This window comes from Stenella coeruleoalba, assembly GCF_951394435.1.
Source record: "Stenella coeruleoalba genome assembly, chromosome: 15".
Taxonomy (NCBI): Eukaryota; Metazoa; Chordata; class Mammalia; order Artiodactyla; family Delphinidae; genus Stenella; species Stenella coeruleoalba.
The window spans coordinates 13,220,837-13,233,652 of NC_137161.1; the positions used below are offsets into that span (position 1 = coordinate 13,220,837).

General features: G+C 51.9%; 1 protein-coding gene across 5 annotated transcripts in view; it reads left to right on the plus strand.

The window, feature by feature from the left end:
• Positions 1 to 1,378: 1,378 nt before the first annotated feature.
• The window catches only part of SULF2 (sulfatase 2), a 149,270-nt gene continuing 137,832 nt past the window's right edge, over positions 1,379 to 12,816 (plus strand). For 2 of the 5 annotated variants that reach the window (XM_079946484.1, XM_079946489.1), the window contains exon 1: positions 9,865 to 10,010. The gene's annotated coding sequence lies outside the window, so the exon portion shown is untranslated. Of the gene's footprint in view, positions 1,628 to 9,532; positions 9,806 to 9,864; positions 10,011 to 10,397; positions 10,515 to 12,816 lie in introns of those variants that run through there. The other 3 variants (XM_079946487.1, XM_079946485.1, XM_079946486.1) reach the window with 3 other exon arrangements.

Genomic DNA, 12,816 nt, shown 5'->3' on the forward strand with positions numbered 1-12,816 from the left:
ATCCAAGAACATGGCATATTTCTTCATCTGTTTGTATCATCTTTAATTTCTTTTATCAGTGTCTTATAGTTTCCTGCATACAGGTCTTCACTTACTGTCTAAACAGAAAACACCTATTGCCCAGCTTATGATTCCTTATGAGCCCCAGTGAATGCAGCTATACTCAGACCATACAGATTCCTTATCCACAGTTTGCTGACGTGTAACAAGATCAAGGAAGAAGAGAACTGTCCTGCAGAGAGTTTATCCCTTTATTCCAGCTCACATTCACATTTTAACATTTGAATGATAATCATGGAGGGAGTGAAGTGGGGCGAGATTTTGGTGCCCATTTAACAGATGAGCAAATAGAGGCTCAAGGCCACGCAACAGGAAGTCAGAATCAGAGTCCAAGTCTTCTGACCTTGGGTACCCAGATGAATTTTACATGATCTGGCTGTTCACAAATGGACGAAATGTAAGTAGTTTCCTGCTTCAATCAGGACTCAGTGAGCAAAGTTGCAGAGCCTGTCCTGTGACTGCACTGGCCACACGAAATTGGTTAACTTGTGGCTGAGGCCCCAGGCCAGCATTAGGGCATCCAGATGGCTGGGGTCTGGAGAACTCTGTGTCATTTTCCATCTAATCCTGCCTTTGGAAGTTTGGTAAAGGTTCTGGAGTCTGAGCTCCCTGAGACCTTGGACAAGTCACTTCCCCTCTCTGATCCTTGGTTCCCTAACTATAAGGAGGAGGATTAAATGAGAGGCATTGAGTGCTCAGCCCACCTGCTGGCATGCTACAGGTGGAGCAGGTGTTTGTCTTTTTTGGCCATCCAATTCCCTCTCTCCATTTTGCTAACATCCCACAAATGAGTCCTGCCTTCCCAAGCCAACGGCAGAAACTCCAATTCCCGCACCTCTTTGTGGCTTGGATACGGTCACGTGGCCCACACTCTACCAATCAGACACACCCATGGGAGACAAAAATTCAGAATGGAGCGTTGTGGGGTGGCCGCTGTGCCCAAGGGATCTGAGCTTCTAGAAAATACCGTGGCAAGGCTATCAGTCTTTCTGGGGCCTCAGCAGTGGCTGGGACTTCCATGTCTGGGCCCAATTTCATCAGGACAGACACGGCAGCCTTGGTGTGTTACCAAAGCAGCTCCCATGGTGTGGTTGAAGTCTCTTCCTGCTGCCTAGCTTGCAGACTGCATTCTGACACTCCCCTCAACCTACACGAGGATTTGGGAACACTTAATATCTTTCAACAAATCCCTCTCTTGCTTTAACTGGCCAAAGTGGGTCTATTGTTTGCAGCCAAGCCCAGACAGTGTTCTCTAAGTGGCAGGTGTTATACTCCGAAGTCCTCCCTCCAAGGTGAAGAAGACGGAGGATAAACCAGCTCTTCGCAGAGGCCTCTGCGTGCAGTCTTGGTCGGCAGCCCAGCCCTGGTGGGCGCTAGCGCTTGCCAGAGCCTCAGACGACTGGATATCAGCACAAACAGATGAGTCACCAGCAGCAAGCACAGGGTGTCAATAAACTTGAGCGCCAAGAGGCAGAGATTCTGCCTGGCCGGGGCAGGGGACGGCGCTGTGACTAGAGAGAGGCACCCCTCGGGGCAGAGCGGCGGGCAAGGTCCTGATGGAACGAAGGTAAGGGGACACTTTGGGGGTCCCAGACACTGAGCAGGATGGAGCTGGTCCAGCTGCTCTGCAGAGTCCTCCCGGGCCCAGGGAGCTGCACCAAGATGGAAAGAGCAGGACCCCTGGGTCCTTTCCTCTCCTCTGTTTTTGCCCCGTGTGTCCCCAAGGATAGTGCTTCACCCCCACCCCTGCAACAGTGACCCCGGTGGGCCTGGCTCTGGGCCAAGCAGGGGGTCCTGCAGGCTCCTCCACACCCACCCCCGTTCCCAGCCACCATTCCCCCCTCCTGACTTCCAGGGGAGGTACGATGTGTGGACTGGGGAGTGGGCACAGGCCTCTCCTTCCAGGTGGAAATGTGGAGGAGCCCCCACTCCACTCCCCACTGCCAGCGCTACCTGCAGCCCAGATGGACCTTTCTAGACCAAGGTCTAGGCTTCCACCAAACCGTCTCAGCGGCCCAGCCTCCATCCCTCTCCCCTTACACCCCAGCCTCCCCACAACCAAAACTGCTCCTGTGGGTGTTCATTTACATTCATTTTAAAAAATTTTTTATTTTATATTGGAGTCTCGTTGAGTTACAATGTTGTGTTAGTTTTAGGTGTACAGCAAAGTGATTCTGTTATACGTATACCTATTCATTTACATTCTTTTAAATTAAGTACATTCATTATTTCAGTGTCAACCAGGTGCCCAGCACTCTCTGGGCCACCTTATGCCGCCCTCCTCTGGTTCCCAAGACCCCACCCCTGAGCAGGGCTCTCAGCCTGGCTGCAGGTTAGAATCACCTGGAGGGCTGATTCTAAGATGCCCATAAGGGATCTTATTATGAGAGGTGATGAGAAAATTCTAGAACTGGGTTATGGTTGCACAACCCTGGAGATTTAAAAACCATTTAGTGGTACCCTCAAAATGGATGCATTTTATGGTATGTGAATTATACCTCTGTAAAGTTTGTTTTTTTAAAAAAAATACCCATGTCTTTTCCTGATTCCCTAACTCATTTGTTATTGCAACTTTAGCTGAAAAACATGTATTTACCTATGTTCCCCTGCATATTTGACATCCAGCACTGAATATCCTTTTTTAAAAATGTACAGGCCAGTGATAAGGTTCATGACAGAGTCTACCTACCCTGGGGGAGCTGGTGGGGGGGACCCACGGAGTCAGAGCCTAGGCCACTGGGTTCACTCTCCTCCAGCAGGGAGATGGGTCTCCTTTTGTCCCCTCCTCCCCAGGTTCCCATGCCCCCATCCCGTGTGAGCCTCCGAGGGCTGGTCTCAGGGGTGAGAGTCAAAATATTTAACCACGGGCCGGGACCATCAGCCCAGATGCCCACTATAAACAATCAGGGCCTTTTTTCAGGCCAAATGTTGACCTGGCTGGTCTCTCACAGGGCAGCATGTGGCCCATGGTGCATCGGCCCTCCCAGGAAGTTTTCCCCAGGGCTTTCTGTTTGGAGACCGGTTCTATGTGAGCCTGTGCGTGGCCAATGGAGCTTAAAATCATGGGCCTCTTATAAGTGCACAAGGAAGGTTGGCTGTTACGTGCTGGGCACTGTTCTAAGCACTTTGTAGATAAACTCATTAATAACTCACAACAACCCTAGGAAGCAGAGATGATCGTCATCATCCCCGTTTGGCAGAGGAGTTTAAAAAGGGACAGAGGGCTTCCCTGCTGGCGCGGTGGTTGAGGGTCTGCCTGCCGATGCAGGGGACGCGGGTTCGTGTCCCGGTCTGGGAAGATCCCACATGCCGCGGAGCGGCTGGGCCCGTGAGCCATGGCCGCTGAGCCTGCGCATCCGGAGCCTGTGCTCCGCAATGGGAGAGGCCGCGGCAGTGAGAGGCCCGCGTACCGTAAAAAAAAAAAAAAAAAGGGGGGGGGGACAGAGGCCCAGAGTAACACAGAGCTGGTGAGTAGGGGCACTGTGATTGAACCCCTACGGATTTGCCTCTAGACACTGGTATCCCAACGCTTCCATTTACGACTTCTGTTTGAAAACATCACACACAGGGATATTCACTCCTTCACTTAACAAATATCTACTGAATAGCGACTGTGCGCTAGACGCTGTTCTAGGCACTGGAGCTACGACAGTGAGCAAACCAGACACAGCTTCCGCTCTCCCGCAGCTAGTGTAGGGTGGATGTGGGGAGCAGGAAATAGACCATGGTCACGGACATAAAATAAATACAGAATTTCAGACAGTGGCATGCTATAGGAAGACAATAAAATGGGGAGGGAAGATGGAGAGTGAGGGAGATCAGGGAACACCTTTAGGTGAAACAGGAGACAACTCTCAGGGAGGTGACATTTAAGCTGAGATCTGAATGATGACAAGGAGATGATAGAGAAAAATCTGGGGAAAGAGTATTCCAGGCAGAAGGCACAGCAAGTGCAAAGGCCCTGAGGTAGGCAAAGGTTTAAGGAACAAAGAGAAAGAAACCCTTGGGGCTCCATTAATGTGAGCAAGCCGGGGAGTGATTATGGAATTACTGTCCATTTCCTTAGGTGTGATAGTGATGGGGAGGTCATCTGAAAGAACAGTTTATTCTTAGGAGATGCCCACTCGAGTCCTGAGCGGTGATTTGCCACGATGTCCTCAACTTCCTTTCAAATCATTCAGCAACATATCAGGGCACATGGCAAACTATTAACACCTGTTGATTCCAGGTGGCGGGTATAGCATATCCACTGTACTATTCTTTCCATTTCTCATTTGAAATTTTCATAATAAAGAGAGAAGTAAGTGAGCAGAGAAAGATGGTGGTAGGTGGCCAGGGTTGGGACCATGTAGATCTTGTGGTCCTGCTCAGGAATTTGGATTTTCATCTAAGCAGAAGGGATTTTAAGCCTGGGAGTGGCATGAGCTGGTTTGCTTTGGCATCACAGCAGCTGTCTTGGATTTGCAGACGATGGAGGAATCTCTCTACAGGCCCATGGTAGCACATTTCTGATTTTTTTTTAATAAGTTTATTTATTTATTGACTTTTGTCTATGTTGGGTCTTTGTTGCTGCGCGTGGGTTTTCTCTAGTTGTGGTGAGTGGGGGCTACTCTTCATTGCGGTGCACGGGCTTCTCATTGCGGTGGCTTCTCTTGCTGCAGAGCGTGGACTCTAGGTGCACGGGCTTCAGTAGTCGTGGCACGCGGGCTCAGTAGCTGTGGCACCGGGCTTAGTTGCTCTGCAGCATGTGGGATCTTCCCGGGCCAGGGCTCGAACCCGTGTCCCACATTTCCGATTCCGATTCAACGAACACTCCCAGCCAGGCATCGTGCGCACGCTTACCTTCATTAATCTCACTTAGACCACATGAAAACCTGCAATGTCCTCAATATTATTCTCATTCTTAAAATGGGGAAACTGAGCCCCGAGGTGATCAGCTAAGGAGTCGCCAGCCAGTGGGGGCAGAGACCAGGTTAGTAAGAACTTCAGCCCTGGGGCAGGGCTAAGTCATTATTTCACTTTTCCTAAATCAGCCACCAGCATTAATCATAATTGATAAATTGACTAATTACAACCAAAGTTCAAAAGTGATTTTTCTAGAAAGCAATTGTAAAAAGGAGGGGTGCTGTCACAGAGAGAGACTAAATTGAATTGCACTTATGGTCAAATGGACCCAGCTTTTCCCCTTTAGAAAACCATGGTCCACCAGAGACGCACAAGCCCTGCCTTGTCCACGGAGATCTGCAGCTGTGCTGCCTGGGGCTGCAGTACTCATTTTAATACACAATTACAGGAGGACTAACGCAGTTTGTGTGTCTGTTTCATCCCATCACAAATTACATGAAATTCACCTATTTAATCTTTCTTGATCATTTATCCAAAAGAGAACTATTGGTGTATTGTTAACCAACCAGACAAATCATCACTGTTACCTGTGTTCTTAACTGGAGGCAGCCTGTCTTTCATTAGCAAGAATTCAGAATAAACATCATTGCTCTTTGAGATCACTCATAAGCAGCCCCCCCCCCGAGACTGCAATTATACCCGTTTATAATTCTCCTACCTCCCAATCTAACCCTTGATTCATGAATGTGCACTTTTAGGCGTAGGGCGTTAGAATAAATTAGACTATACAATTACGTGTAATTAAGGAGGGAAATGGGTACCTCATTGCAAAGATGAGCCCTGTTTTGCTGAAGTAAAGCACGTCTGTGTGAGCTGCCAGCCCAGCATGAAATATACAATTAATGTTCTTTTGACTTAATGGAGGTTGATGGTGCTGTTTTTCATTATCACAATATCTCAAGAAATGTAAACAGTGTTTCTCTAACGCAATTGCAGTTCTACAGACAAGACAGCTTGGGTCTAAGTGAAAACTCAGCAGAATTAACCACAAATTCTCCATGTTATGGAGGATGCTGGGATTCGTATTTGAAAACCCATGCAAAACTGTCCCCACTGAGGAGCTGAGAAGTTGGATCCCAACCCCCCGGGGGTGACTGCCGCCTCTTTGGGTTTGTAGAAGCAAGTTACAGCCAAACTCGTGTGGGTTATTGAAGCCACCTGTGCCCCACTTCGGAGGCTCACTCGCATTTCCAAACCTCCCCTCTGCAGTCCTGTTTCTACTCTCAGCGTTTCTCCTTGACACGCAAATTTGTTCGAGCTAGTTAAAAGCTCGATTTTTACAGTCTCATAAAATCCCATCTACTCCAACCCAAATGCAGCCAGAAGCACTTGGACAATCAGATTGAGTTTCAGCCTCCTGATGGAGATAAACACACAGCAGGATGATTTTTTTTTTTTTAATTGTTGCATAGGAGTCCCTGAAATAGAAGAGCATTCTGGCTGAGCCAGGTCGATAGAACCAGACGGGGGTTCTGCACAAAGGGAACACACGGGAGGAGGAAAGGGGACTTGTGGGTGTCAAGGGAAAGGTACCCCGAGGTTAAAGCAACAAGGAGGTGGGGAGTGGTGTGAGAAGCCTGAAAAGCCCGATTACCCAACCAGGACCAGGGTCATCACAGCGAGAGGTGCCACCAGAGTGAGGAGGGACACGGAGCTGAGACAGGCCGTCCCCGACGGTGTGGGTGGAGACCAGCAGGGGCTGCAGAATCAGGAGGTGGAAGGGCCTGAGACTTATACTGAGGCCGCACCCAGGACCCCACCCAGTCGTGGCTGAGTGACTTCCCAGGCTGGGGGGCATCTGAGCCCCTGAGACCCCTTGTGTCTCCCAGGCAGACCCTGAGCTCCCAAATGGGGCCAGGAGTCCCCACCTGCCTGGAGGGAACCTGGAAAACTTAGGCCGAGGCCTCGGACCGAAAGGACCATGGGTTTGCTGAGAATTATAGGACAATGTGGCCAGAGGGCACTTTGCAGACCTCTGGGCGTCTGAGCTGGCGAGTTAAGTCCTGACCTGAAGCCGGATCTAGAGCAGCTGCCTACAATGGACACACGTACGTGGTTGCACACGTACACGGGCACGTGTACACACACACGAAGAGGCACTCACACAACAAGACCCATCTCCTTCCTAATAAAGGACAAGGGGCAAGTCACAGACATCACAACATTTGGTCTATGAACAGCAACAGCGGAAAGAATAAATATCCAAAACAGATAATCAAATGACACCATCTCAGCCCCACCTATAGCCCCACAAAGGTGAGCTGCCCCTCCGCTACTGGGGTTCCCTGATGAGGAGACAGGATGGAGAAGAAAACTGCAGGCGCAGCCCATTTAGGGAAGGGAGAGCCATTCATCAAGATGTGAGGCTTTACTTCTTCACCATCACCAACAAAAAGTGGTGGGACCCCCCCACCCTTTTGGCCTCATCTTTGCAGAAGGGACACATTTGCTGCAGAGCCTCTATTACCGTGCTATCCGGGAGAAGTATAAAGCTGGCTACGTATGTAACTTGTTTTCTTTTTCTTTCTTTTTCTTTCTTTCTTTCTTTTTTTGTTTTGGCCACATCCTGCAGCATGTGGGATCTTAGTTCCCCAACCAGGGATCCTGGACCAGGCCTCATGGATGCGAGGCCTGAAGGAAGGCAGTGTGTTTCTGAACTTGTTTGCAGTGGAATTCCCCTCTACCTCTGCAATATTCTCCAGAACCCAACATAACAAGTAGGCAAAAGGCAGATCTCACCTCCTTCCTCCACCCCAGGCCGCTGAGACACCCCCATGGGGCTCTGAGGTCCCAGTTAGAAAACTGTTGCCCCAGGGAAAACATGTCCCAAAGCCAGGCAGAGCCTCAAGTGGGTCAAAATCCCGTTTGTCAACTTTGTGACCGTGATTAATACCCTTTTACCTTTCTGAGCATCAGTTTTCTTGCAAGATGAAGAGGATTACAGGAGGTAACCTGGTGAAAACAGTCAGCCCTGGACCACAGAACCTACTAGAGCTGCACTGTCCAATATGGGGTCCCCTAGCCCCATGTGGTTGGTCTGAATTGAGAGCTGCTGTAAGCGTAAAATCCATACTGGATTCCAAAGACTTAGTAAGAAAAAAGAATGTCAGATATCTCATTAATAATGTGTCTACTGATTATATGTTGAAGTGATAATATTTTGGATATACTAGGTTAAATAAACTGTTATTAAAGTTAATTTCACCTGTTTCTTTTTCTTTTTCTAAGGCAGCTACCAGAAAATGTTAAATTACATACATAGCTAGGACATCCCCGGTGGTCCAGTGGTTAAGACTCTGCCTTCCAATGCAGGAGGCGTGGGTTCCATCCCTGGTTGGGGAACTAAGATCCCACATGCCGCAGGGTGCGACCAAAACAAAAAAAAAAAACGGAAAAAAATTACATACTTAGCCAGCTTTATACTTCTCCCGGATAGCACGGTAATAGAGGCTCTGCAGCAAATGTGTCCCTTCTGCAAAGATGAGGCCAAAAGGGTAGGGGTCCCCACTATTTTTCATTGCTGATGGTGAAGAGGTAAGCCTCACATTTTGATTCAAGGCAAAAAGAGGGCAGAGGAACAGCAACCTCAGTGGTCCCAAAAGGTGGCCACCAGAAGCTGATTTGGAAAAGCAAGTTCCAGGTTTTTCTGATTTACTTAGACTGTAAATTGATCTGGGGTAGCTAAGGGAGATTATGGCGGGGAGAGCCTAGAGCCCCCGCCATAAAGGAGTCAGGACACTCAATTTGAATTTCTGATGAACAATGAAGAATTTTTTAGTATAAGTATATCCTCATGGACCTTCTGTATTTTTATTTACTAAATATGACAACCCCAGCTAGCATGAAAGAGGACTGCGGCAGAGAAAAGAGACGCTGGGTTGGAAAGTAACAATGGCCTGGGATTTTAAAACAACTCTGAAGCCAAATGTGTCAGGTTCAAATCCTGGGTCCACTACTTACAGTTGTGTAATATTGGTATAATAATACCGCCTAAGAGTGTTACCAGGTTTACCTCAGTTACTACTGCCTGCAAGTATACCTATCTACAGCTGAGTCTTTGTCCCCTTAGCAGCTCAGCTGTGCTTTCTGCAGCTACTAGTTGGTTCTCTGCCGGCTCATTGCCCATCCCTATCAGCCAGGTCCCCCTCTGGCCTCTTCTGCGACGCTGGGGACAGTGGAAAGCGCGGTAGACAGCACCACCTTGAGTCGAATTCCTCCCCTTTCGGAGGAAGCCACTTTCTCCTCCTTTCTTTCCTATTCCCGAACCATTTCTGGGCAACGGCAGCTATTTTCACGTGAGCTCAAGTTAATGTCTCAGGGAGATTCCTGGGCGCGTGGGCAGTTCACCCTTCGATCCAGCCGCGGGCCACGGCTCGAGCCGGCGTCTCCAAAAGCTAACGTGTGTGGTTAGAGGCGAGCGCCGGGCTTTCAGCGAAGGCGGTCGGGTGTTTGCAGGCCGGGGCGAGCCCTTGTGAAAACAGATAAAAGAAAACATTTATTAACGTGTCATTACGAGGAGAGCGCCCGGCCGGGACCGTCGTACGTCCCGAGGAACACTTGGCTCCTTCCAGCTCAGAGGGAGGAGAAAAAGAAAGCGGAAAAGAGGCAAGGATTCTTTCTCTTCGCTTCCAGCCAAGTGGACCTGATCGATGGCCCTCCTGACTTTATTGCAATATTTGAGTTATTAGAGATGCCCCCCTCGTGTGTGTGTGTGTCAACACACACACACCCTCACACGCACGGCTCCGGCCCGCGTCCCTCCCTCATTTCCAGCTCCTGGGCGAATCCCACAGCTGTTTCAACTCTCCGCCGAGGGCGAGCTGGAGCGAGTGTGTGTCGGGTGAGTGTGCGTCTGTGGCCCGGCGAGGGTGCGCGCTCGGCGCCGGGAGCGCGGCCAGCGGGGTCCCGAGGCATCAGGAGGCAGAGGGCTGTCCGGACCCCCGCTCTCCGCCGTTGCGCCGTCCGGGGCCAGACTTCGGGGCCGGGGCCGGACGCCGGGGACAGCAGGGCCGGGCCGGCCGGGCCGCCCGTCCTTCCAGCCAGAGGTAAAGAGCTCGCGCGCGCTGGGGCACCGGGAGGGCGCCGCGGCGGGGTCCCCCGCGGCTGCCGGCCCGCCGCTCCCCTCCGCGGCGCGCGCTCGCCTCCCCCGCGCGGAGCTGGGCGGCAGGCAGGCAGTCGGGGGGCCGGGCCGCACGGTGCCAAGGGGCAGGCTCGGGCGGCGCGGCGGCCAGGCTGCGGCGATGCGAGAGCCGCCCGGGCAAGGCGCGGACCCGGACTTTGGCGAGGGCGGTGCGCCGGGGCGGGGGCCGGGGGGCGGTGGCGGCGGAGCCAGAGGGCGGAGAGGCGGGAGGAGGCGGAGGGAGGGGAGGAGGAGCGGCAGCAGCACTCGCTGGGGATGCAGCAGCGGCGGCGGCGGCGGCGGCGGCGGCGGCGGCGGCAGCAACAGCAGCAGCAGCGGCGCGGACTCCCTGCGCCCCGCGGCCCGGCCGGGCTGCGGTAGAGGCGGCGTCGCCCAGCGCCCGCTGAGGCCGCCGGGGCCGTGCGCGCTGGTGAGTGGGGCGCGGGGGCCAGGTGGGCGGGGCGGGGGCTCCCCGCGGCCGGAGTCGGCCCCGGGGCGCGCGCGGCCGCGACTGCTTCCCAGGTGAGCTTGGGGCCAGTCCCCACCGCTAGGCTCCGGCCCCAGCGCAGAGCGCGGGCTGCAGGGTGGCTCCGGCGCCGGCGGGCCGCGGGAGGATGACCCGTTTGACCCCTCTGGCGGGTTGGGCGAGCGGGCGAGGACTTTCCACCGCGCCCCTGACCCGCCGACGCGCCTCGCGGAGCCTTGGAGACCTTGGAGGCAGCGCTCCTGGGCTCGCCGGCCGCAGGGGGCTGGCCTCTTTGACCCCTTTGAGTTTAGACCCAACGGACCGGCTAGAAGCCAGACCACGTGGGGCTTGTCCGGGCAGGACACGGGAAAGCAGTGGACCGGATCTTCAGAGTGATAGGGAGCTCGCACATACTGAAAGCAAATGGGATTGTAAAGACAAATCTCCTCCTAGGCTGGGTCGGAACCAGTTCTCATCTCCTTGTAGAGAGATGCTCCCGTCCAGCCGCCCGGGGATTTCGGAAGTGTGACAGTGGAGCCGCAGCGGTTTCTAGGACCGTACTTTTTCTTTTCTTTTAATATTCTTTATAGTAGTTCATTCATTCGTTCTGCAAGCCTTTATGGAACACCTCCTGGTGCCCGGCACCGCGTTATGATCCAGAGAAAAGCGATGAACAGACTCGAGTTCCTGAGCACCACAAGCTTTCAGTTCACTTTGAGGGCAGCTAGGGAAAGAGATGCGGTCTAAGGGTGGGAAACAGTAAGGTGACACCCGCAAATCCTAGTTTTGCCCAGTGACCTCTGTCCGCAACTCCCCGTGTAGAGACTGAAGACCATGGCCCCTGCACACAGTAGGACAAGCCCAGACATCCATTTTGAGAGTCCCCTTTTTCCTTCTCCTCTTCGCCCTTCCTGAAAGTTCTGAATCAATTCCCTGCCCCCTCTGCTCTCTGGACAGCCTTTCCTGCAGCTTGTTTTAATCACTTTTTGAGTTAAAAGTCAATATTTAATTAACCAAGTCATTACATTTAGCTTATATTTGAATCTGGGTATTTGCACATCTGTGCATGTCGGGACACCCTCCCGCGTGCCCCTCCATCTGTCCCCTGCCTCTTTCCCACAGCGCTGCTCTCCCTTCCTTTGGGGCAGAGAAGGGAGGCTGCTCTTGGGCAGGTTCTCTGGGGGCCAGAGAAGCAGGGAGGATGGGCTTTCCCTGGAGGACACCTGGCACCTCTCCGTGAATCAGGAAGAGTTACTCTCATCTTGTAGTTAATAGTGAAGGAGATTTGCTATTGCTGCATCTCCACTACCCATTGCGGAGCCACTGGAGGGTTTTAATTAAATTAAAGGCATTCATTCCATGTAGAAAGGGGGTGGGGAGGACAGCCTGAAGACCACTCACCTGGTGAGAGAGGTTCTCCCAGCTGTGCTTGTCCCACGTGTGGAGGAGAGAACTCATCACAACAGCCTGTCCGGGTGTGTAACTTAGTGTCCTCATAAGCAGCTCGAGGGGAGATGGTGGCAGGCTTTGCTGATGGCAGTTGGACGTTTGCTCACGAAGGATCTTCCTTGGGCCAAGTTCATGCACATAAATGCATGATGTCGGCATGGCTGCCATGGCTGAGAGTCCGTGTGGGTTTGGGCTTTGGGCTTTGTGTATATTTTTCGGTTTTTTTATTTGAATTTATGGCTTTGTCTGAAACCTTAATAGCATGTTAAGTTTTCAAACTTGAGGGTTGAGTGATGAGTTAATTGTAAAACGCCTCCGCCTGGAGGAGGACCAGGCGGCTGTGTGTGAGACTGTGTGTGGTGTATGTACATGTGTGTGTCCCCTGCCCAACAACTCCCTTTAGCCGCCATCCCTAGGACCTAGCTGGTGTGCGGTCGCACACCCTCACACTTGAAGATCCTTTAGATTTGGGAATAATATTTCCCTCTTCCTTTCCCTGGATATGTTCGCTTTATCTGTTTGGACCTGCCTCAAGGGGGCAGCTTCTGGTCTCCTGAGTTAGCCAGCCAGGGAATCTGGCCCAACTCCATCCAATCTGTTTTTAGACTTCCTTCCCTCAGAAAGAGACTGAAAGCCTTGTCCTGCAGAAGAATATCATCATTTCTGACCATTTTGTATTTAAAAGAAAGGGTTTAGTCTAGACTTGATATGATAGTTAACACTTATGTAGTGTTTCATGGGCCAAGCACTGTTCTAAATCCTTAGGCATGATAACTCATTTCATTCACTCAAAACACCTGGGAGGTAGGTCCTGTGA